General features: G+C 40.4%; 1 protein-coding gene across 1 annotated transcript in view; it reads left to right on the plus strand.

The window, feature by feature from the left end:
• LOC105492138 (lamin tail domain containing 1) overlaps positions 1-8370 on the plus strand; it is a 152022-nt gene extending 143652 nt beyond the window's left edge. The window contains exon 9 of the mRNA XM_071072021.1: positions 7921-8370. The gene's annotated coding sequence lies outside the window, so the exon portion shown is untranslated. The remainder of the gene's footprint in view (positions 1-7920) is intronic.
• The last annotated feature ends 14183 nt before the right edge of the window (positions 8371-22553 follow it).

Consider the following 22553-nt stretch of genomic DNA (forward strand, 5'->3'; position numbering starts at 1 on the left):
AGAAACCAACAGCATCCCTCAGACATGTTCTATTAGTCAAGCAGTTACAGAGCCTAGGTTCAAAGGGAGGGAAAATAGACCTCACCTCTCTGTAGAAGGCCTGGCAAAGGATTGTGTGCCATTTAAAACCCATTATTATTTGTAAATTGCCAACCAATTACACACTATCAACTTGATCTTGCCTTTCTAAATGCACTGGGAATGGGAATGTCTGCCCCAATCACTGACAATAAAATATATTCCAAGTCCACCCCAAATTCAGTTGGTGGACCCACTGAATCCTGATGTTTCAAAGAATCAGAACAGGGAAGCAACTATGGCCTTTTATGTTTTGGGTGGGTATATAGTGAATTTAATTGAAATAAGGAGAATCTGTTTGAATATTTCTCTGAAGCAACAATTGGTTCTACAGATTATAAATTAACTCTTAATTCCTTGCACCACCTTTCCAGGGCTCCTCCACATCTTTCCCTCTTCCTTTAGTCACTAAAATCCACTAGGATTAGCTGGAGATATACTGTGATGGGCTTGTAGTTTTGTTTAGTTTTTACCTTTCGAGCTTATTTTTCCCTGTTATGCATTGTAATCACCAGATATTTTTTGAGCATCTATTATACACTAAGCATGAAAATAATGTGTAAGAATAACACAATGTTCATGCCTTTAAGGAAGTCATAGACCAGTGGGAAAGACACTTGTAACCAAATATTTAAAGAATCATAGAAGTACTATAACAAAACTAAATACAAGACCCTGAGGGTTCTTTGAAGAAAAATAATTGCAGATAGGTGCCAAGGAGCTGATTTTAAGAGAAAGGCTAGATGTTTCAGGCTAATGGAGAAAAGGAAGGCTGATCAGGACATGCAGCAAATACATGGAACACACTGGGCAGCTTTAAGGAATGGTCATTTATATTGGTACATTTAGAATATGGAATAAAAGAAGGAACAAGGAGATGAGTCCAGAAAGGTAGATTGAGTTACATCTTGAGCTTTGTATTCTGGGGCCAAGTGGGAAGAGAAAGAGTAATCCTAGCTTCTCCTTTGGAATCTAGCAGCATGTAGGATGGTAAGACATGAAGACAAAATTTGTTCCACTATAAAATAGTGGTTATTTTTCTAAGAAACCTCAACTTTTTCAGTCTTGCTTTTTATGACTTGCTTTCAAAAAAAGGTTTAATAAAAAATATGGATCATAGCATTTCTAGCTTACATGCATAGATATAAAACCTAAAACTTATTGATCAAATACAGTGACGACATCTAGCTTTGGCTTCAGAGTAAATGTCTTCCTTTGCTATCAGCATAGGCTTCTTAAAATTCTTCTCTCCTTCATCATCTACTATCAGAATGAACAAAGCATAAAGTATTCAAGGCAGCCATGGTTTGTATGACAGATTTTTTCCCCTAAAAATTCAGTGTTAAGCCAATATCAATCTACACAGTGCAATTCATGATCCCTAATTAATAAATTACATATTGTTCCATCTCCACTATGAAAATATGCTATAGGGAAATTGACATGTGCAAGGAGCTGTCTTAGGAAGTTAAGAAGGACATCCTTTAAGAGTATGAACTTAAATTGAAAAGTTGGGTTGAATTATTATGCTAAGCCTATGCTATAACATCTTCAGGTAAAAACTTGACAGAAGATGGGGAGATATTCTAGTCTTAAGACTTTTGAAAAAATGTGTTCATAAGATTGACTGATATGCTCTTCTAAACTTGTCCTACTGGTTTGGCCAAAATGCTGCACCATTTAGTTCACATTACTGTTCAAGATCCCACAATGACTGTTACTCTCCCATACTTTGAAATCTAAAGTAAACTCATGTTTGCGAAGTTTTCTGTTGATTTCTGGATGTATATCTCTCCTTTCTGTATTTATTTGTGCAATCACTGCCTCAATTAGCACCTTATTTTATGTAAATTATCAACTCCCTAAATGTTCCCAAGGACTCCAGCTTGCTAAAGTTACCTTATCCTTTTAAAAGGCCAACAAAAAATTGCCTTGTAATGCCCCCACAATGGGAAACCTATTGTCTCTCCTAATAACTCTGAGGAATGTTGTTTGTTTAGGGGTTACCCTCCCCTGGTCACTAATGATCTCCTGGTGAATTCTCCATGGTCTTTCCTTGTGTTGCCTTCTGTGCATGCTGTTCTTTCCCAGCAGCACATCACCATCAGGCTGGCACTACCCCAAATCCTCCAGCACCAAACTACTTTCTACACAAGACTGTATGTGTCCAGCCCACATTGCCTTGGGGCAATAGACAGAATTTATGTTACTTGGTCTATAACCCAGCAAATAACTTAGAACTGAATGTTTATTGTCTCTGAAGTCTTTTGGGCATTCCCATCTCTAGCAATTTCTCAAGGATTTTCTCCCCATATAGGCACGTTACGTTGCTCCATCAACCTTCCTTTCTCGTCTAATTTCCTTAGCTTCATAGTTCAGTTCTAGCTCCTCCCCACAGACCCTCTGTAGACTTTCCTGTTACTTCTCTTACAGAAAGTTTCTCTTTCAAGCTTCTTTGGTTAAATAAGGTTAGACTTGTTCCAAAAGAAACACATTTCAGATATAACGTCTGCTGCATACTGCATTATACCCATTGCCCCACTCTCTTGATCAACATTTGATTTTCTCCGTACAAAATGCTAAGTTTCCTTTGGTAATTATTTTACAGAAAAAGGGGGAAAAATGATCAAGCACCTACGTGGTAATCAGCCACTGAACTAGATACTTTTAACTAGTTCTCATTTCATCCTCAGGCGGCACTGGACCCCAGCACCAGTAGCCAGCTAGAGCACATCTGTAGCTGCTCCATCTCTATCTGGCAAGAGCCGTATGGTTTGCCTCAGTCAGTTGTTGATTTCACTTTCATAAAGGGATGCCACTTTGCCTTTTGTCACCCTGGAGTTGTGTTTGTCAAAGACTAGTCCCTACAGCAGTTGCAATGCATTAGGTGGGAGTTTGTTAGAACTCCAACATCTTAGAACCCACCCGGACCTACCAAATTAGAATCCACATTTTAACTCTCTCCCTGGGTGGTTAGTGTGCACATCAGATTTAGAGAAGCACGAATCTCCACCTATTACTATGTTCACAGTGTCTTTATAGATTCTTTTGATTAACGTCTGTATTCAATTAGGATTGCTGGCTCAGCATTAGAGGACATTGATGACCCTATATTTCCAGAAGAAAAAGCAAAATAACTGTGCAAAAATAAAGGAAAGGCTTTAGTTCTGAATTTAAACTATTTGCAAAAACCTAAAAACTGATTTTCATGTTTTTAGTCCCCTTCCGCACCTCTGTAAAATGGGGTTTCCTTTTTCCATACCTTAAATGTAAGAATGTAAGAGCTTCACTTCCAACTTTCATAAAATGATCCATTCCACCTAGATAATAGATTTACTACTCTTGCTCTTTGGCAACTAAAGAGTATATACCTTCTTCAGATTTGTAATTGCCAAGTGTTTCAGAAATGAGGCCCCTGAAAAAGAGTATTATAGTGTAAACTTCACTTAATGTCAGAAAAATGTTATGGTCAATAGACCGTCTTTGAACTTCCCAGGTGTAGTTTTACTAGTTCTTTTGCAACTAGCAAAAAACCACTATGAATATCTGTCATTTTCCATAGTTTCTTTGCTAGCTGAGGGTTTGTTTGTTTGCTTATTTCTTGCTAACTTTTTAAACAGGAGGGATTAGAGAAAAGTAAGGGATAGTGTTACAGAATAATACATTACACATTATAGGCTTATCCAAAGCCTTCAGATACCGAACAAATTGTGGGGTGGAGAAGCAGGGACTTAAAAAGGGTATTTGCTGAACCGGTTTTTATTTAAAGTCAAATAGTTTAAAAAGAAACTAAGCCTTCTGGTTTCCTTTAGATTTTTATCAATACCATTTTTACAGTTTCTCTTTGGCATCAAAATAAATCTAATATATTACTTCAAGTGAAACCAATAAATTTATAGCCACAACATAAAGATTTTGGAAGCTCTTTCAACATAAAGATTTTGGAAGTTCTTTCAAATACTTGAAATCAGTACATACAATCCTTATATCCTGAATCCTCATTCACCTTTTTATTTATCAATAATTTCATCAGGTTTTCTTCTGTAATTTCATTTCTTTTGCAATTTCATTACAAGCATGTTTCTTCATAACTACTTAAAATGGCTATTGGGTCAATTATCTCATAATATACTCACCCATTCACCTATGGGATATTTAAATTCCTTACCAAATGTTTCTCATTACAAACACTGCTGGGCTAGGTACAGTGGCTCACACCTGTTTTCCCAGCACTTTGGAAGGCTGAGGCCAGAGGTTTGTTTGAGCTCAGGAGTTCAAGACCAGCCTGGGCAACATAGTGAGACCCTGTCTCTCAAAACAGCAAGAAAACAAAAAACAACAATGCTTCCATAAGCATATTCATGCAAATTATTTTTCTGTGTAAATACTTTTTTAAAAAATAAAAATAATTTAGAAAGAAGTTGACTTTAATTGAAAACTCTAATTGGATAAAGTATATTTTCTAAATATGTCTCTTTCATTCTCAACTCTCAACATTTTTTTTAATTTACAAAAGAAAAACACAAAAGTTAACTATCCAGGTGACTTAAATACACTTACTTTTTTCTCAATGATCTGTCAAGTTTGAGGTTAATTGCTTTTTGGCTGAACTTTGTTTAAATAGACATAACCAATAAAGGCTAGTTAGCAAGTTAAAGCTCTTGGTCCTCTGTCATATTTAGCTCTTCAGACTATTTATGTCCAAGTGTTTTAACCAAGGAGTTAAATGGTTTGATTTCACTTTCATACATTCTTTGGGGTTATTACGCAAGGAACTTAAGGTTTAACCATCAACCATGCCTTTTTTTGTTTTTTTGTTTGTTTTTTGTTTTGTTTTTTTTTTGAGATGGAGTGTCACTCTGTCGCCCTGGCTGGAATACAGTGGCACAATCTTGGCTCACTGTAACCTCCACCTCCTGAGTTCAAGCGATGCTTCAACTTCAGCCTCTTGAGTAGCTGGGACTACAGGCACATGCCACCATCCCCGGCTAATTTTTGTGTTTTTAGTAGAGGTGGGGTTTCACCATGTTGGCCAGGCTGGTCTCGAACTCCTGACCTCAAATGATCCACTCACCTTGGCCTCCCAAAGTGCTAGGATTACAGGCGTGAGCCACTGTGCCCAGTGTAACCATTCTTAAAGGCTCACATTGATATTTCCTTTTTAAAATAATTGTTTAATATAAATTTTTTTGAGACAGAGTCTCCCTTTGTCACCAAGCTGGAGTGCAGTGGCATGATCCTAGCTCACTGCAGCCTCGACCCCCGAACTCAAATGATCCTCCCTCCTCAGCCTCCCGAGGAGGCTGGGACTACAGGTGCACACAACCACACCTGGCTAATTTTTGTATTTTTTGTAGAGACAGGGTTTTGCCATGTTGCCAAAGCTGGTCTCCAACTTCTGAGTTTAGGCGATCCTCCCATCTCAGCCTCCCAAAGTGATGAGATTACAGGCATGAATCACTGCACCCAGCCCACATTAAGACTTCTTATATCGCCGGGTGCAGTGGCTCACGCCTGTAATCCCAGCACTTTGGGAGGCCGAGACGGGCGGATCACAAGGTCAGGAGATTGAGACCATCCTGACTAACACGGTGAAACCCCGTCTCTACTAAAAACACAAAAAAATTAGCCGGGCGTGGTGGCGGGCGCCTGTAGTCCCAGCTACTCGGGAGGCTGAGGCAGGAGAATGGCGTAAACCCGGGAGGCGGAGCTTGCAGTGAGCGGAGATCGCGCCACTGCACTCCAGTCTGGGTGACAGAGCGAGATTCCACCTCAAAAAAAAAAAAAAAAAAAGACTTCTTATATCCATTTTAGTCTCTGCTCTTTGTCCTTCGTTTTTAAGGGTTGTGTTAAAATGCAAGGTAAACACAAATGCTGAAATAAGTGAGAAACAAATACCCTAAAGTTAGGGGGCAGAGATTACTGAACTGTGTGGCCGTTGTTTTATCAAGTTATTGTCACTGCTTTGAAAATCTTAATCTTAAAGATGCTTTACCAAACTAGATGGATCCTGTAAGTGAACACACGCTCCCAAGTGCACTGTGGCCCGACAGCATTCTTTTCCGTGAACAAAGACTTTCTGGGCCTCAGAATGTTGTTGATAAATGATACTTAATTTAATTGTGAACAGCTATTTCCTAAGCGTGTGCCTCTTCAAGTGAGAGGCAGGACATAAACACACTCACCAGCTCAGCATCGGGACGATGAGAGAACGTCCTGCAGACGTTCTGTGCTTGTTCTGGACACACAAGAGAGGCTTCCAGAAAAATCGAAAATAAGATGGATTCCTCTTTACTTCCTGTTTTTTCATTTCAGGAGCAGCCACTTGTTTCTAACTCTTGAATTTTATGACTGACACTTGGAAACATTTTCAAAGATCTATTCAAAATTTAGCTGATTTTGTTCAAAGAAAAAGAGACATCTCCAATTCATTGTCAAAAAGCATAAGGGGGCCTGGCGCGGTGGCTCACACCTGTAATCCCAGCACTTTGGGAGGCCGAGGCAGGCGGATCACGAGGTCAGGAGATCGAGACCATGCTGGCTAACACGGTGAAACCCCGTCTCTACTAAAAATACAAAAAAATTAGCCGGGCGCGGTGGCGGGCGCCTGCAGTCCCAGCTACTCCGGAGGCTGAGGCAGGAGAATGGCGTGAACCCGGGAGGCTGAGCTTGCAGTGAGCCGAGTTGGTGCCACTACACTCCAGCCTGGGCGACAGCGAGACTCCATCTCAAAAACAAACAAGCAAAAAAAGCATAATGAGTCAACAGACCTGTATTAATAATCCCTTACTGTAGCACGTAGATTTGTGTGAAATCCAAGGCTTCAGTTTCTTTTTTTTTTTTTCCTGATGAAAGTAGATGGACTATCTTAGAACTTGAAGATTAACTGTCTCTGACAACTATAAAAAATATCGTTACTGGGGGATGTAAAATTAAAGCTGATGGAGACTGCTGAAGTTAATGTGGTTCTGGGATTAACATGCAGGGTTATTTGGTCTCAGCATGTTATCTTCTATTGATTATAATCAAACAGCTTGTTCATCACTTTACCTCATAACTTTCAAAGTGTACATGCTGATGACAACAATTGTATAGCTGAAAGTTTAAAGCAGAATATGAGAAATTACTCCTTCATTCTTTGCCTCCATTTTATCCTCATACTTATTCTGAAATGTTTTCTAAATTATTTCACTTATTTCTATAGTCAGCTATTTTTCCATCACCACAGGGAAGAAAAATATTGCTGAAGAGACTTGGGTTTCAAAGAAGTATTATTGCTTGACTGAGGGTCTTTAAACAGAAACCTAGAGAAATTTTTCAAACTTCGTTCACTATATATATGTGTGTGTGTGTGTGTGTGTGTGTGTGTGTGTGTATAAAGAGACAATATATTACTATATGTTGATGACCTCACTTAAGTAAACTAGGTAGTTAGGTTGTGATTTGAAAGAACCTGAGTGCGTAAGAATCTCTCTACTGCCACAGCTGTCACACAAGATACCCTCTTCAGAGATTTAAAGAATTTCTTTTGGGATTTAGCCTGTTGTCTATCCAGCCACAGTTTAGCAGTGATAAGTCCTATATTTTACAGAATGATCCTGTTCAAATCACCATTTTATTGTCTTTGAATCCTCAAAATTTTCCCAAAATATGGCAGCATTAGTGCCCAAAGTCTATGCTGAGGCTGCACAGAAATCTGGAAGTGACTTTAAAATGTCAGACACGTGTATCAAATTTTGGTTTAGAAAATACTTTGGTGGTTGTACACACAATCTAGGAGAGTATATTTGCAAACAATAACTTAAATATAGAATGACTTGCCTGCTGTGTTCTCTGTGCTAGGGAGATCCTGGACTGGTGCCAAGGGCAGGAAACAGACAAAATTCTCTGTCTTCATGAAGCTGATACTTGAGTGATGGGAAATGAACAATATGCAAAATAAATACTTTAAGATAGCATGTTAGAAGGTGGTAATATCCTGGAAAATAAACCAGGAAGGATAAGGAACTGCTGAAGGAGGTCTACTGTGATTCAAATAGGATGGACAAGGAAGGTGTCACTAAGAAGGTGACATGTCAGCCAGTACTGAAGAAGGCAAGGGAACAAGCCACATGGAATGTGGAGTGAAGAGTTCAGCAGTGGAAATGGCAAGCCCAAAGACTCTGTGGTGGGAGGAACAAGAGGAGTGTATAACTGGGACCAGTGCGTATGGGAGGAGAGTAGAAGATCAGAGAGGCAAGTGGTGGAGAAGGTCTTGTAGAGCCTTGTGAAATAAATTACCTTGATACCTAAGGATTCTTGACTTTAAGGAATAGTACCGGCCTCAGTTATTTGGACAGCAAGCTAGATAGGCCCACCTGTGAGAAAGGGTATCTTTAGCTCATGGTTGAGCCACATGGATTGATAGTGCCTTGATGGCTCAACTAGCTTTGCTGTTATCTGTGGGTTTCAAATTATTTAGGGACTATAAAGACATACGCATCTGAAAATATAGTAATATTAACACAAGGTAGTGCCTTGTGAAAAGCAGTTCAGGTGCTGGTGAATAAACTTAGCAGAGAAAAAATAATCAGGCATTCAATTCTGGAAAGGATTTTAGGATAAAGGGAGAATGGGGCTAGGTTTTTAATCATCCTTGGTATTTGGAAAGAGCAGCGCAAAGTAAGATGATCTGCATTAGCCAAGACAGAAAAGTACAGGTCTATTGAGCAGACAGAGGATTGACCTTTTTGACTACAGCATAGGATCAGGAGCCGCCTTGCATCCTTCCACCCACTGCATGATTTCTGCTATCCCTCTGTACCTAGGGCTGCTGCTAGGACACAGAACACCCTTTCTGCAAGTTTGAGAAAGGCTCAAGTGTCCCTTCAAGACACTACTTTCATCACTGGAAAGCTGTGGCATACTGATGTTGTGAGAACAAGATGCTTTACTGCCATCTGCCAGAAAATCATGGTAAAATACAAATGCACCATGCCTACAATGGGAGTGCATGCCCTCAAGTTGCACATTGCACAAACCATACAACCATGTGTGGCAGCCACAAATGTAGAAGAAGGTATGAATAAGTCTGGATAGGAACTATTTTCTCTAATCTGAGTGTGAAGGTATTTGTATCACATGTGAGTGCTCATCATTGGGTGACCTCAGCAGAGGAGGATTTTAATAATCAAGAAGATAGGATGACCCAAGTGGTGTCTGTGGACACCACTCAGCCTCTTTCCCCACCCACCCCTGTCATCGCCCAGTGGTCCTATGAACAAAATGGTCATGGTGGCAGGGATGGAGGTTATGCATGGGCTCAACAACATGGACTTCCACTCGCCAAAGTTGACCTGGCTTTGGCCACTGCTGAGTGCCCAATTTGCCAGCAGCAGAGACCAACACTGAACCCTTGATATGGCACCATTCCTCAGGGAATCAGCCAGCTACCTGGTGGTAAGTTGATTATATTGGACCTCTTCTATCATGAAAAGGGCAGAGATTTGTCTTCACTGGAATAGACACTCTAGATATGAGTTTGCCTATCCTGCACATAACGCTTCTGCCAAGACCACCATCCGTGGACTCATGGAAGGCCTTATCCACCATCATGGTACTCCACACAGCATTGCCTCTGACCAAGGCACTCACTTTACGGCTAAAGAAGTGCAGCAGTGGGCTCATGCTCATGGAATTCACTGGTCTTACCATGTTCCTATCATCCTGAAGCAGCTGGATTGATAGAACGGTGGAATGGCCTTTTGAAGTCACAATCACAATGCCAACTAGGTGACAATACTTTGCAGGGCTAGGGCAGAGTTCTCCAGAAGGTCGTGTATGTTCCGAATCAGCATCCAATATATGGTACTATTTCTCCCACAGCCAGGATTCACAGGTCTAGAAATCAAGGGGTAGAAGTAGAAGTGGCACCACTCTCCATCACCCCTAGTGATCCACTAGCAAAATGTTTTATTTCTGTTCCCGAGACATTACATTCTGCGGGCCTAAAGGTCTTAATTCCAGAAGGAGGAACGCTTCCACCAAGAGACACAACAGTGATTCCATTAAACTGGAAGCTAAGATTGCCACCTGGACACTTTGGGCTCCTCCTACCTTTAAGTCAACAGGCTAAGAAGGGAGTTACAATGTTGGCTGGGGTGATTGACTCGAACTATCAAGGTGAAATCAGTCTACTACTCCACAACAGAGGTAGGGAAGAGTACGCATGGAATACAGGAGATCCTTTAGGGCGTCTCTTAGTATTACCATGCCCTGTGATTAAGGTCAATGGGGAAACTACAACAGCCCAATCCAGGCAGGACTACAAAGGACATAGGCCCTTCAGGAATTAAAGTTTGGATCACTCCACCAGGAAAAAAACAAATCTTTGTTCTTCCATCCCAGCTGGCCCCCCATGCTAGTGGTATCCCTCAAGACAGCTTTTCCAAACTTGTCCACTTTTCTCCTGATTTTAATCTCATCCCTGATCTCTTATTTTCAACCAGTAACTTACCTTTCAGTTTTTCTTCCTTCCAACTATTATCCTCTATCTTCACCATCCTCTCCTTTCTCTCAGGGGAAAGAGTCGTCCCTGTTGCTTTCTATGACCAATTTTATCTCCACCAATCCCCACTAGAACAATGTTCTATTGATTCTTTTCCTCTTATTTCTTCACTCTCTCTCTTTCTCTCTCTCTCTCTCTCTGTTGCCTTTTTCCCCTGAAGTCAAAGATGTTCCCAGTTCCTTCGTATGTTAAAAGAAACTTTCTGTCAGCCCCACTTTCCCTTCAAGATATCTTGACCATCTTATTCTCTTTTCATTGGCAAACTTCTTTTAATAATAATAATAATAATGTAATAGTTCTCCATTGAAAAGCTGTCAGTTTCCTCTCAGAAAAACATTCATATAGCCTACATTCTAATGTCTCATCTGCTTTCAGGAAGTTAATGGATTCCCTGAGACCGATGGGCTGATTCTCCAAGGGTCTGGGGATGAGCATAGAGGGAACATAGGTCACGCTGCCTCAGGAAACTCACCTTGGTGCAGTGATAATGGCCCTGGATGACCCTGGCCATGGCAGTAGCTGCACCTCAGCTACCTATTTGATTTGCCCTGGAGACCCTGGGAGATTTTTAAAAATTATTTCTGTAAATCATTCCAAAAACATAAACACTGAGGACATTATTCCATTAGTCGGCTATCCAGGGGTGTGTTTCCTGCTTTCAGTCAGGAGTTCTGCCCAGCATGCTCATAGATGACTTTCCAACATGGTTTAAATATCCACATTAAAAGAACTCTGGAAGTCAAGGTCAAAACTGGGGAAAATCATAGAAATCCTTTAGTCTAGAGCCCTCAGTTCTACCAATTCAGCCCAAGCATCCTTGCAACCTTTGGTCAGTTTCAATCTCTTCTTTGATTTCTTTTTCTGTAAAGTGAAGAGAGTAAGCACGTGTACCTCATAGAACTATGGTATGGATTAAATTAATTGAGACAGTAGTGTAAAGAATTAAGCATAGTGTCTGACACACAGAGCTCAATAACAGATCAGACTCATTTTGTATAATTGCTAATAATCTAGTCCACCCTCAACCAGCTACTAGAAAAGCAAAAGAGAACTCAAATCCTTGAGGCCTGCTTTGCAACCTCCCTGCTATTCCATGAAAGGGTGAAGACATCACATTTCTATATGGAAAAAGGATCCAAAATTTGTATTGCTGTAGAATTGGTGAATTATAGATGCTTGATGAAATCACGAGTTCTGCCACTCTTGCCTTCCAAATCCCTGCAGAAAACAAGCAGATGGCTAGTATTATTCAATGGATAAAATTGCTATTTGCCTTAGATTTCTCTTTTTGTAAACAAAGTTATTTTGGGTACAGGCCTCACAAAAGAAGAGCATGTGCAATTGTTTAACCATTTTACATTGACCGATAAATCTCTTTTTCCATAACTGTGCCACATGTCATTAAATATTCAGTGGAGGTTTCGATTTCATTATGGGATCTGGATCCATGCATATTCCCCAAGCTGGAGTGAGTAATGTTGTTCCCTGAGTTTTCAGATTGTTCTCGACCTACATGCTTACTTTTATTTAAAGGGTAACATGACTTTATTATTGCTTTTGCTCCTGTTGCTGTTGTTGTTGTTATAAGTACACCAAACAAATTATTTAACAAATGAATGTACAGAATTCCCAAGTCAGTTTAGAGAAAATATTCAAAAATTATTTTCTGGATATACATACAGTGAGAGCTATATTTCAAATAAATTTAAATTTTTTTTTTAGTTTTCAAAATGTGAGAACACTATATAATACTAATAAATAGTAGTCATTTGCTAAATATTTTAAAAATCCAGTAAGAGCTATTTAAACTTAGATTTCTTTTCTCCTACTAGATTTAAACATCCATTACAATGTAATCTAGTTAATTCTTCTTCGTTCACAAAGGACCATATTTAACACCAACTTAGCCAGATATATGTTTTTTTAATTAATAAAAGTCCCCAGAGGAAGTTCTATTGTCTTTGTTTGCCTCACTGGCAAAAGCAAAACCAACCTACAAACAAAAACACATTGTCTCTTCATGCTCTTAATCAAAGTAAGGTATTTCTTTTCCCTTCACTTACCTTTCGTATTATGAAAGAGCATGGCACTAAGGAAGGTGCCCCTGCAGGAGTAATCTAGAGCTCCTTATGCCGGGTAAGGCCTGTCTAATGCCTGGTATTTCTCAGATAGTTTTATCTCTACGGTCCTCTGTCTTTCTCTGGTATCTATCACATTGCTACACGGCATTGGCCTAACACCCCTGAACAAAATCCAGAGTTTCCCTAGGGCCTTGAAAGATGTGGCAAACATTTTTAATGCCTGCCTCTACCAATTTTCCCATTCCTCAATATAGCCCCAGTTTATATGGGGTGGCCATATTTCCCAATAAAATTCTGGCCCATGAAATGTAAATGGAAGTACATGTCACTTTCAAGAAATCTTTCTAGACAGAGGTGGCATGCCCTTCTTTCTTCCTTCCTGCTTCTAGCTTGTGACATGAACATGCTGTCAGCTAGATCATTAACAACCATGCCGAACCACAAAGTGGCCACAGAAATGGAAGCCATGTGCTTAAGATGACAGATAAGAAAGATAAAAGCTTGTATCTCTGATATTACCTTTAAGATATCATATTATATCCTAGACTGCTTAAGAAAAATACACTTCTGTCGTGTTTAAACCAGTTATTTTTTTGTTTGCTTCGTATTGTCGTTTTGTCATGTGGAGCTGAGCTTAACCCTAACTGAGATACGGAGATCACCTGTAAGTTATAGAGAATGGGGAGAAAGCAGCAGCAAGTTAATACTCATTTATCATGTGCTTACAAAGACAATACCAGAATTAGAACACACACATGGGGAAATAACAGTTTTGAATGAAACTTTAAGATATAATTATAGGCCAGGCACGGTGGCTCACACCTGTAATCCCAGAACTTTGGGAGGCCGAGGTGGGTGGATTGCCGAGGTCAGGAGTTCAAGATAAGCCTGGCTAACATGGTGAAACCCCATCTCTACCAAAAATACACACACACAAAATTAACCGGGCAGGGTGGTGGGTGGCTGTAATCCCAGCTACTTGGGATACTGAGGCAGGAGAATCACTTGAACCTGGGAGGTGGAGGTTGCAGTCAGCCGAGATCGCACCATTGCACTCCAGCCTGGGCAACAAGAGTGAAACTCTATCTCACAAAAAACAGACAAACAAACAAGAAAAACCAGTTATAACGTATTATGAATTGGTTTAAGAATTTCCTATCATGAAAAGATCACTGAGATTATAGGCAATAATGAAAGCAGAAAACTACACTATACATTTGTCTTCTCAACTAAAGAAGCTCCGCCCATAAATGTAATTTTATTGCCACTTAATACTTTCTCAGTCCCTTAATCATGTGTTTGTGGGTTTCTACCACTATTTCAAATGTAAAAAAGAAGATTGTGATTAATCGATAATATGTATGCTAATTATATTTTATTATTATAGAAAAAATAGTACTGCTGAAATGTGGTTCCTAGTTCTAAGAAACTATTTTGCTGTTAATTCTACACTTTCTCCTTCAATAAAAATAGTTAAATTCTTTTTTTTTTTTTTAATTAATTTTTTTTTTAATTATTATTATTATACTTTAAGTTGTAGGGTACATGTGCATAACGTGCAGGTTTGTTACATATGTATACTTGTGCCTTGTTGGTGTGCTGCACCCATCAACTCGTCATTTACATCAGGTATAACTCCCAATGCAATCCCTCCCCCCTCCCCCCTCCCCCCTCCCCATGATAGGCCCCGGTGTGTGATGTTCCCCTTCCTGAGTCCGAGTGATCTCATTGTTCAGTTCCCACCTATGAGTGAGAACATGCGGTGTTTGGTTTTCTGTTCTTGTGATAGTTTGCTAAGAATGATGGTTTCCAGCTGCATCCATGTCCCTACAAAGGACACAAACTCATCCTTTTTGATGGCTGCATAGTATTCCATGGTGTATATGTGCCACATTTTCTTAATCCAATCTGTCACTGATGGACATTTGGGTTGATTCCAAGTCTTTGCTATTGTGAATAGTGCCGCAATAAACATACGTGTGCATGTGTCTTTATAGCAGCATAATTTATAATCCTTTGGGTATATACCCAGTAATGGGATGGCTGGGTCATATGGTACATCTAGTTCTAGATCCTTGAGGAATCGCCATACTGTTTTCCATAATGGTTGAACTAGTTTACAATCCCACCAACAGTGTAAAAGTGTTCCTATTTCTCCACATCCTCTCCAGCACCTGTTGTTTCCTGACTTTTTAATGATCGCCATTCTAACTGGTGTGAGATGGTATCTCATTGTGGTTTTGATTTGCATTTCTCTGATGGCCAGTGATGATGAGCATTTTTTCATGTGTCTGTTGGCTGTATGAATGTCTTCTTTTGAGAAATGTCTGTTCATATCCTTTGCCCACTTTTTGATGGGGTTGTTTGTTTTTTTCTTGTAAATTTGTTTGAGTTCTTTGTAGGTTCTGGATATTAGCCCTTTGTCAGATGAGTAGATTGCAAAAATTTTCTCCCATTCTGTAGGTTGCCTGTTCACTCTGATGGTAGTTTCTTTTGCTGTGCAGAAGCTCTTTAGTTTAATGAGATCCCATTTGTCAATTTTGGCTTTTGCTGCCGTTGCTTTTGGTGTTTTAGACATGAAGTCTTTGCCCATGCCTATGTCCTGAATGGTACTACCTAGGTTTTCCTCTAGGATTTTTATGGTATTAGGTCTAACATTTAAGTCTCTAATCCATCTTGAATTAATTTTCGTATAAGGAGTAAGGAAAGGATCCAGTTTCAGCTTTCTACTTATGGCTAGCCAATTTTCCCAGCACCATTTATTAAATAGGGAATCCTTTCCCCATTTCTTGTTTCTCTCAGGTTTGTCAAAGATCAGATGGCTGTAGATGTGTGGTATTATTTCTGAGGACTCTGTTCTGTTCCATTGGTCTATATCTCTGTTTTGGTACCAGTACCATGCTGTTTTGGTTACTGTAGCTTTGTAGTATAGTTTGAAGTCAGGTAGCGTGATGCCTCCAGCTTTGTTCTTTTGACTTAAGATTGTCTTGGAGATGCGGGCTCTTTTTTGGTTCCATATGAACTTTAAAGCAGTTTTTTCCAATTCTGTGAAGAAACTCGTTGGTAGCTTGATGGGGATGGCATTGAATCTATAAATAACCTTGGGCAGTATGGCCATTTTCACGATATTGATTCTTCCTATCCATGAGCATGGTATGTTCTTCCATTTGTTTGTGTCCTCTTTGATTTCACTGAGCAGTGGTTTGTAGTTCTCCTTGAAGAGGTCCTTTACATCCCTTGTAAGTTGGATTCCTAGGTATTTGATTCTCTTTGAAGCAATTGTGAATGGAAGTTCATTCCTGATTTGGCTCTCTGTTTGTCTGTTACTGGTGTATAAGAATGCTTGTGATTTTTGCACATTAATTTTGTATCCTGAGACTTTGCTGAAATTGCTTATCAGCTTAAGGAGATTTTGGGCTGAGACAATGGGGTTTTCTAAATATACAATCATGTCATCTGCAAAGAGGGACAATTTGACTTCTTCTTTTCCTAACTGAATACCCTTGATTTCTTTCTCTTGCCTAATTGCCCTAGCCAGAACTTCCAACACTATGTTGAATAGGAGTGGTGAGAGAGGGCATCCCTGTCTTGTGCCAGTTTTCAAAGGGAATTTTTCCAGTTTTTGCCCATTCAGTATGATATTGGCTGTGGGTTTGTCATAGATAGCTCTTATTATTTTGAGGTACGTTCCATCAATACCGAATTTATTGAGCGTTTTTAGCATGAAGGGCTGTTGAATTTTGTCAAAAGCCTTTTCTGCATCTATTGAGATAATCATGTGGTTCTTGTCTTTGGTTCTGTTTATATGCTGGATTATGTTTATTGATTTGCGAATGTTGAACCAGCCTTGCATCCCAGGGATGAAGCCCACTTGATCATGGTGGATAAGCTTTTTGATGTGTTGCTGAACCCGGTTTGCCAGTATTTTATTGAGGATTTTTGCATCGATGTTCATCAGGGATATTGGTCTAAAATTCTCTTTTTTTGTTGTGTCTCTGCCAGGCTTTGGTATCAGAATGATGTTGGCCTCATAAAATGAGTTAGGGAGGATTCCCTCTTTTTCTATTGATTGGAATAGTTTCAGAAGGAATGGTACCAACTCCTCCTTGTACCTCTGGTAGAATTCAGCTGTGAATCCATCTGGTCCTGGACTTTTTTTGGTTGGTAGGCTATTAATTATTGCCTCAATTTCAGAGCCTACTATTGGTCTATTCAGGGATTCAACTTCTTCCTGGTTTAGTCTTGGAAGAGTGTAAGTGTCCAGGAAATTATCCATTTCTTCTAGATTTTCCAGTTTATTTGCGTAGAGGTGTTTATAGTATTCTCTGATGGTAGTTTGTATTTCTGTGGGGTCGGTGGTGATATCCCCTTTATCATTTTTAATTGCGTAGATTTGATTCTTCTCTCTTTTCTTCTTTATTAGTCTGGCTAGTGGTCTGTCAATTTTGTTGATCTTTTCAAAAAACCAACTCCTAGATTCATTGATTTTTTGGAGAGTTTTTTGTGTCTCTATCTCCTTCAGTTCTGCTCTGATCTTAGTTATTTCTTGCCTTCTGCTAGCTTTCGAATGTGTTTGCTCTTGCTTCTCTAACTCTTTTAATTGTGATGTTAGAGTGTCAATTTTAGATCTTTCCTGCTTTCTCTTGTGGGCATTTAGTGCTATAAATTTCCCTCTACACACTGCTTTAAATGTGTCCCAGAGATTCTGGTATGTTGTATCTTTGTTCTCATTGGTTTCAAAGAACATCTTTATTTCTGCCTTCATTTCGTTATGTACCCAGTAGTCATTCAGGAGCAGGTTGTTCAGTTTCCATGTAGTTGAGCAGTTTTGATTGAGTTTCTTAGTCCTGAGTTCTAGTTTGATTGCACTGTGGTCTGAGAGACAGTTTGTTATAATTTCTGTTCTTGTACATTTGCTGAGGAGTGCTTTACTTCCAATTACGTGGTCAATTTTGGAGTAAGTACGATGTGGTGCTGAGAAGAATGTATATTCTGTTGATTTGGGGTGGAGAGTTCTGTAGATGTCTATTAGGTCTGCTTGCTGCAGAGATGAGTTCAATTCCTGGATATCCTTGTTAACTTTCTGTCTCGTTGATCTGTCTAATGTTGACAGTGGAGTGTTGAAGTCTCCCATTATTATTGTATGGGAGTCTAAGTCTCTTTGTAAGTCTCTAAGGACTTGCTTTATGAATCTGGGTGCTCCTGTATTGGGTGCATATATATTTAGGATAGTTAGCTCTTCCTGTTGAATTGATCCCTTTACCATTATGTAATGGCCTTCTTTGTCTCTTTTGATCTTTGATGGTTTAAAGTCTGTTTTATCAGAGACTAGTATTGCAACCCCCGCTTTTTTTTGTTCTCCATTTGCTTGGTAAATCTTCCTCCATCCCTTTATTTTGAGCCTATGTATGTCTCTGCGTGTGAGATGGGTCTCCTGAATACAGCAGACTGATGGGTCTTGACTCTTTATCCAGTTTGCCAGTCTGTGTCTTTTAATTGGAGCATTTAGTCCATTTACATTTAAGGTTAAGATTGTTATGTGTGAACTTGATCCTGCCATTATGATATTAACTGGTTATTTTGCTCGTTAGTTGATGCAGTTTCTTCCTAGCCTCGATGGTCTTTACATTTTGGCATGTTTTTGCAATGGCTGGTACCGGTTGTTCCTTTCCATGTTTAGTGCTTCCTTCAGGATCTCTTGTAAGGCAGGCCTAGTGGTGACAAAATCTCTAAGCATTTGCTTATCTGTAAAGGATTTTATTTCTCCTTCACTTATGAAACTTAGTTTGGTTGGATATGAAATTCTGGGTTTAAAATTCTTTTCTTTAAGAATGTTGAATATTGGCCCCCACTCTCTTCTGGCTTGGAGAGTTTCTGCCGAGAGATCTGCTGTTAGTCTGATGGGCTTCCCTTTGTGGGTAACCCGACCTTTCTCTCTGGCTGCCCTTAAGATTTTTTCCTTCATTTCAACTTTGGTGAATCTGGCAATTATGTGTCTTGGAGTTGCTCTTCTCGAGGAGTATCTTTGTGGCGTTCTCTGTATTTCCTGGATTTGAATGTTGGCCTGCCCTACTAGGTTGGGGAAGTTCTCCTGGATGATATCCTGAAGAGTGTTTTCCAACTTGGTTCCATTTTCCCCCTCAGTTTCAGGCACCCCAATCAGACGTAGATTTGGTCTTTTTACATAATCCCATACTTCTTGCAGGCTTTGTTCATTTCTTTTTCTTCTTTTTTCTTTTGGTTTCTCTTCTCGCTTCATTTCATTCATTTGATCCTCAATCGCTGATACTCTTTCTTCCAGTTGATCGAGTCGGTTACTGAAGCTTGTGCATTTGTCACGTATTTCTCGTGTCATGGTTTTCATCTCTTTCATTTCGTTTAGGACCTTCTCTGCATTAATTACTCTAGCCATCAATTCTTCCACTTTTTTTTCAAGATTTTTAGTTTCTTTGCGCTGGGTACGTAATTCCTCCTTTAGCTCTGAGAAATTTGATGGACTGAAGCCTTCTTCTCTCATCTCGTCAAAGTCATTCTCCGTCCAGCTTTGATCCATTGCTGGCGATGAGCTGCGCTCCTTTGCCGGGGGAGATGCGCTCTTATTTTTTGAATTTCCAGCTTTTCTGCCCTGCTTTTTCCCCATCTTTGTGGTTTTATCTGCCTCTGGTCTTTGATGATGGTGATGTACTGATGGGGTTTTGGTGTAGGTGTCCTTCCTGTTTGATAGTTTTCCTTCTAACAGTCAGGACCCTCAGCTGTAGGTCTGTTGGAGATTGCTTGAGGTCCACTCCAGACCCTGTTTGCCTGGGTATCAGCAGCAGAGGCTGCAGAAGATAGAATATTTCTGAACAGCGAGTGTACCTGTCTGATTCTTGCTTTGGAAGCTTCCTCTCAGGGGTGTACTCCACCCTGTGAGGTGTGGGGTATCAGACTGCCCCTAGTGGGGGATGTGTCCCAGTTAGGCTGCTCAGGGGTCAGGGACCCACTTGAGCAGGGAGTCTGTCCCTTCTCAGATCTCAACCTCCGTGTTGGGAGATCCACTGCTCTCTTCAAAGCTGTCAGACAGAGTCGTTTGCGTCTGCAGAGTTTTCTGCTGCTTTTGTTGTTGTATAGTTGTGCCCTGTCCCCAGAGGTGGAGTCTACAGAGACAGGCAGGTTTCCTTGAGCTGCTGTGAGCTCCACCCAGTTCGAGCTTCCCAGCGGCTATGTTTACCTACTTAAGCCTCGGCAATGGCGGGCGCCCCTCCCCCAGCCTCGCTGCTGCCTTGCCGGTAGATCACAGACTGCTGTGCTAGCAATGAGGGAGGCTCCGTGGGTGTGGGACCCTCCCGGCCAGGCGTGGGATATGATCTCCTGGTGTGCCTGTTTGCTTAAAGCGCAGTATTGGGGTGGGGGTTACCCGATTTTCCAGGTGTTGTGTGTCTCAGTTCCCCTGGCTAGGAAAAGGGATTCCCTTCCCCCTTGCGCTTCCCAGGTGAGGCAATGCCTCGCCCTGCTTCAGCTCTCGCTGGTCGGGCTGCAGCAGCTGACCAGCACCGATCGTCCGGCACTCCCCAGTGAGATGAACCCAGTACCTCAGTTGAAAATGCAGAAATCACCGGTCTTCTGTGTCGCTCGCGCTGGGAGTTGGAGACTGGAGCTGTTCCTATTCGGCCATCTTCTTAAATTCTTTTTTTGTTTTGTTTTGTTTTTTGTTTTGTTCTTTTGAGATGGAGTCTCGCTCCATCGCCCAGGCTGGAGCACAGTGGCACGATCTTTGCTCACTGCAAGCTCCACCTGCTGGGTTCACACAATTCTCCTGCCTCAGCCTCCCGAGTAGCTGGGACTACAGGCTCCCACCACCATGCCCGTTTAATTTTTTGTATTTTTAGTAAAGATGGGGTTTCACTGTGTTAGCCAGGATGGTCTCGATCTCCTGACCTCATGATCCGCCCGCCTCGGCCTCCCAAAGTGCTGGGATTACAAGTGTGAGCCACCACGCCTGGCCAAATTCTTTTTATATTAATATAAAGGATAAAAATTATTTTAAAAATACCTAAGTTTATAGCAGCATTATCTGTGATAGCAAAGAATTGAGAATAGCTAAGTGGTCTGACAACAGAATAGAAGACGCGTGGTGTGTTCATATGTTGGAACACTATGCAGTAATGAAAATGAACAGCTGCACACAAATACATAGATGAATGGCAGTATAATGCTAAAGAAGTTTTTTAAAGTATATACTGTCTGGAACCATTTATACAAAGTTCAAAAGTAAGCAAAATGAATTTGTTGTGTTAGTAGTTAGAATAGGAGTCTCCTGCCTGGGAAGCAGTGATCAGAAAGCAAGACGGGGCCTCTGAGGAACTGTGAATGTCCTATCTCATCATCTTGTGCTCACTTTGTAAAATGACAAGTTTGCTTTATCAAAATTCACCTAACCATTCATTTATGATTTAGTACTTTCATGTATGCACAATATTCTTCAATAAAAAGTCCACTTTGGAGCTGGATGTGGTGGTTCACACCTGTAATCCCAGCACTTTGAGAAGATGAAGAGGGAGAATTGCTTGAGACCAGGGGTTTGAGGCCAGCCTGGGCAACATGGTGAGGCTTTGCCTTGACAAAAACTAAAAAAAAAAGTTAACCAGGCATGGTTAGTCCCAGCTACTCAGGAGGCTAAGGTGGGAGGGGCTTGAGCCCCGGAGGTCAAGACTGTGTTTTGAGCCACTGCACTCCAGCCTGGGCGAAAAAGCAAGAACACGTCTCAAAAAAACTCACGAAGTTTACTTGGAAAAAAGAAAATTTAAAAACAAAACACCACCTGATTCTGATTTTCCTATCCTTGCTTCTTAAATCCAGTTGAGAAGTTAGAATGTTCCTCATCTGCTATAGTCCAAATGTGTCCCTCAGAATTCATGTGTTGGAAATATAATCTCCAATACAACAGAGTTGGAAAATGGGGCCTAATGACAGGTGTTTATGTGATGAGGGCTCTGCTCTCGTTAATAGATTAAAGACATTATTTTAAAAAGCTTTTGGAAATGGGTTTGCTCTCTTGCATTCTCACATTTTTGCCTTCCACTATGTACTGATGCAGCAAGAAGGCCCTGTCCTGATGCTGAGATTTTAGTATTGGACTTTCTAACCTTCAGAACTGCAAGCCAATAAATTTCTGTTAATTATAAATTACCTAGTCCCAGGTATTCTCTTATACCAGCACAAAACAGACTAAGACACCATCTTACCCTACAGCCAGTACCAGGATTGTGAATGACAGAATGATAACCTCATCATTCTTTGTTTTTGCTGGCCAGTTCCATATTTTGAACGAAAATCACCTAGTTCCTATGAGTTCTTTTGTATCCTCTCTAACTTATCCTTCAGTATCAAATTTGAAGGATTGTTTTGAGGGGGTCTGAAAGTCTCAATTTTTGCTCCATCTTGTTTCTCCTTTTTCCGTTTCTTTCCATTTACTCCCATTGACACACATGGAGTTTCAATTGTACTTTCATCCCAGTCAGCAGCTTCCCTAAACAAGAAGACATGCCCCTTCATTAGTGGTGCCAGGTGCTGGCTTTAGCAGAACATATTGTAAATGTAACTGATCGATGGCTTATATATTATCCTAACAGTTTATTGCACTTGGAGTTCTCACTTTAGATTACCTCCCCTAGAGGGGTTTAAAAAAATTATACACACAGCTCTGTTTTAACTGTGGGTTTTAAAGGTCTTTTTTAATTGTAAGTGTTCTCTGGACCCTTACTACATTTTTAGTAATTGACAACAGAATTCTAAAAGCCTCCACATCCATGCTCAGAGGACCTTGTAATCAAAGAACATAATCTCATCTGTGACAGCATCTCCTAGGA

The sequence above is a fragment of the Macaca nemestrina genome, chromosome 10 (genome assembly GCF_043159975.1).
Source record: "Macaca nemestrina isolate mMacNem1 chromosome 10, mMacNem.hap1, whole genome shotgun sequence".
Lineage (NCBI taxonomy): Eukaryota > Metazoa > Chordata > Mammalia > Primates > Cercopithecidae > Macaca > Macaca nemestrina.